This window comes from Chiloscyllium plagiosum, unplaced genomic scaffold (assembly GCF_037043375.1).
Source record: "Chiloscyllium plagiosum isolate Xiang-an unplaced genomic scaffold, Cpla_swu_hap1 HiC_scaffold_35, whole genome shotgun sequence".
NCBI classification, from domain to species: domain Eukaryota; kingdom Metazoa; phylum Chordata; class Chondrichthyes; order Orectolobiformes; family Hemiscylliidae; genus Chiloscyllium; species Chiloscyllium plagiosum.
In genome coordinates, this window is record NW_028270173.1 from 46117687 (window position 1) to 46122022 (window position 4336).

The window sequence follows — 4336 nt, forward strand, 5'->3', positions numbered from 1 at the left end:
TGTGTACGTGTGGTCAATTTCTCTTCCCACGATAGCGTGAAATAAACCTGTGTGGATCAATTTCACAAGACCCTCATACAAGTTTTATTCATAAATGGACAATTCTCTGATACGCTGTCATCGGCTATTGGTCACTCATCCATAGACCAGTCAACTTCTTGTAGCCTGCAAAGGCTGTGTCTGTACCCACCCAGACGTGATCTCTACAAACTGCGACAGTCAGTCAGCAATGATCCTGCACCGGAGATTAACATGTAATTAGGACATCTAAGAGCATGCCACTTACTTCTGCACTTTGAGTTATATTTTCGAACAATAAACAACATTTTGCATAACTTGAGTTAGAGTGCCAGTATTAGGTCTTTGTATTGCACATTCACATTACTCTGACAGTTTTCACACAGTTGGGTTTCTATGGAACTGGATTGACCAGTCTGACTAGGCTGTGTGGGACCTGCCAAACAAACAAACCAGAGAGAAATGTGAATTATTGCAAGAATAGGGAACATGGTTAAACCAGTCAGTCATTGCAATGCAACAGTTCAAATACCTCAATGAACATAATGCTCCAAAAAGCAAGGATTCTCTCAAAATGAATCAGAGTTGGAATGGGGTCTGAGTTAATTTGCAAACAGAATTCAAACTCTCAATGAAATTTCTGCCTCCTTTTGTAATGGGAGGACATTCTCAGTTGATTCCCTGGAAACATTATCGTTACAGAAGTGAAGGTGGGACGATATAGATTTGTACGAAGAGTAAATGATTGTGTGCCACGTCACATAGAGACAGGGTAATCCGGTTCTGATGCTGCCTCACACTTTGTGCTGCAGCTCCCACCTTTATAAACCCAGCAGTGAAAGACCGACTGGGCCTGTCGCTGGGTCCCATCAGCGAGACACAGCACAAACCCGGTGGGGTTTCGGGTTGGACACTAAGCCGATTCTCGGGCTGGTGTCCAGGTCGGTCACGCCTGGTGGGGCCTGGAAGTGGAACTTCTGCAGCAGAGTGGTGAAGAACAGGAAAAGCTCCACTTTAGCCAGTGCCTCACCAGCACACACCCTCCGACCTGAAAAAGAACAGGGGACGGTCAGTACCTCACCCACACACACACAGACACATACACACACTCGGACACAGACACACAGTCACACATACACAGATAGACACACACAGACAGACACACACACAGTCACACATACACAGATAGACACACACACAGACACACAGTCACACATACATAGATAGACACACACACACAGTCACACATACGCAGATAGACACACACACAGACACACACACAGTCACACATACACAGATAGACACACACACAGACACACTCTCGCACACACACAGATAGACACACACACAAAGACAGACAGATGCACACACAGACACACATACACACACAGACACATACACACACATACACAGTCACACACACATACATACAGTTACACACACACATGCACACACACACAAACGCATACACACAGACACACACACAGACACACATTCGCACACTCAGACACACACTCGCACACACAGACACACACACATATGTACACACACAGACACACATACACACAGTCACACACATACACACAGTCACACACACAGACACATATACACAGTCACACGCACACAGACACACATATACACAGTTACACACATACAGACACAGATACACAGTCACACACACACAGGCAGACGTACACACACACATACAGTCACACACACACACAGACACAGACAGATGCACACACAGACACACAGTCACACACACACGTACAGTCTCACACACACACATACAGTCAGACACACACAGCACGGTTCGTTCATCTTCCAAATTCCCATCGCTGAAACCATCCCAATGGTCACCGATTGAGAGCAATTCCATTCCCAGCAGTGTGTCTCTCCATCCCTGTACAGACAGAACTCGAACAGCTGAGAGTACATTCGGCCCTTCATGCTCTTTGCTCATTCAATAAGAACCTGGCTGATCTGCTCCCTCCACCCCACCTTCCCAAACCTTCCCCATTCCTATCCATTTAATTCGGATCCAATAGCCTGGTCCTGAATCTACTCAATGACTGAACATCCACAGACCCTCAGGGCAGGGAATTCCAAAGACACACCCCACTCTGAGTGAGAAAACATTGTCCTTCGCCCTGTCCTAAAGGGACACTCCTTTACTGTGAGGCTGTCCATTGAACAGAAATAATCTCCCAGCACATCCCCATTCCAGGGCTTGAAGAATTGTCCTTTTTTTATTTCAAAAATATATTTATTCATAAATATTTTGATGATCTGTACAATTGGTCATGCCAGACATATATAAACATTCCATTTCTTGGTATACAGAGACAGAGTAATCATTCATATATACAGGTCTGTACCATTACATATTTAGTTGGGGGGTCTGTGGAGCCCCCCTTACTGAGTCAGACCCCTGTGTTTAGGCAGGCAGATGTTACACGGTGGTCTTTCCCCACCGCGCCTTGGCGGCAGCTGCCCCAAGCTTCAGCGCGTCCCTCAACATGTAGTCCTGGACCTTGGAATGTGCCAGTCTGCAACACTCAGTCGGGGTCAACTCCTTCAGCTGGAAGATCAGCAGGTTTCGGACCGCCCAGAGAGCGTCCTTCACCGAGTTGATGATCCTCCAGGCACAGTTGATGTTCATCTCGGTGTGCGTCCCGGGGAACAGGCCGTAGAGCACGGAGTCCCGCGTCACGGCGCTGTTCGGGACAAACCTCGACAAACACCACTGCATTCCTCTCCAGACTTCCTCTGCATAGGAACATTCCAGAAGGAGGTGTGTGCTTCCGAATTGGCATCTTTGCTGCTGGGTAATGGTCAGTACGGCTTGTGTGACAAACAGGATGGTGTCGTTTTACCTGAATCACATACACCTTGTGGTTGACAAAAGGAGAAAACCGAGTAAAAACGACAACCCCAATTAGCTTTTCAACCGTATCTTTAATAGAGAAGCAAACATCTCCAGGCACTTTACAACAGGATTAGTCACTGACCTTCGAACACAGTGCGCAAAACAGTCACTTCATACGCGTTTACATTGAAGTAAAGGACTCTGAATTAAATAGGCAACAGATAAAGGAGGTGACTGAATGTAACACAACAGTCCTGTGTTCTTAATTACTGTGAGAATTTGATATCCCTATTCTGGCTCTCCTGCATCTTTCTGTGTCAAGTACCTTAAAAATGGGTTGATTACTCAGCAACAGGAGCAGCTTAATGGCCCATTCATGAGTTAGTCAGAAATGGTGAGCAGGCAGCGGATTTAGGAACTCCTTCCCTTCTCCCACCAGAGTGAGTGACAGCACTTACAAGTGAGTGGGAAGGTGGTGAGCTGACCAGCCCTTGTATTTAATGTGACCCTTACCCCATCAAAAACACGCCCAGCATGGGTGAGGTGTAAAATTAATCTCGTGGCATGGTCAGTTACAGTTTCCTACAGCCTTCAGATTGAGTCCAATTTGTTCTTGTTTTATTAATGCATGGGACATGGATGTCACAGGCCAGGCCAACATTTATTGTCCACTCCCAGTTACCTCCGAGAAAGCGGGGGGTAAGCTGCCTCCTTGAACTGCTGTAGTTACACCCACGCTACCATGCGGGAGCCAGTTCCAGGATTCTGACCCACTGACAGTAAAGGCACGGCGATGTATTTCCAAGTCAGGAAGGTGGGAGGGGCACTTGCAGGTTCCCAGGTATCTGCTGCCCTTCTCCTGCGACACAGCAGTGGTTGTGAGGTTAGAAGGAGCTGTCCAAGGAGCCTTGGTGAACTTCTGCAGTGCAGCTTGTAGATGGTACACACTGCTGCGACTGAACATTGATTGCGGGAGGGAGGAAATGTTTCTCAATGGGGTGCCAACCAAGCAGGCTGCTTTGTCCTGCATGTCGTCAAAATCCTTGCATGTCCTACCTTGCTGGACATGTGCGTTGATGACATCACCTCAGGTGAGGAAGTGGGAGCACAGGGAACAGCAGGACTGACCATCCTGAGAGTTAAAGATGGAGAAGACAATGGAGGAATGTGGTGAAGAACGCAGTGTCAATTAGGATCAATATCGGGTACAGAAAGAGAAACAGAGGGAAAGATGTACTGGACTGAGAATAAGGGAAAGAAGATGCAGAATACATTTTCGAATGACAAGGTTTCAACTTTAAAAAACTCCAGGGTGACTCAGTCTGCAGACTGGCATGGCATGAAGAAAGATGAATCCATGAGATGGGCACCAGTTTAAACTGCTTGTCAGGGTGAGGGGACGGGGGACGGGGGACGGGGGACGGGGGGGGGGGGGGGGGGGGGGGGGTG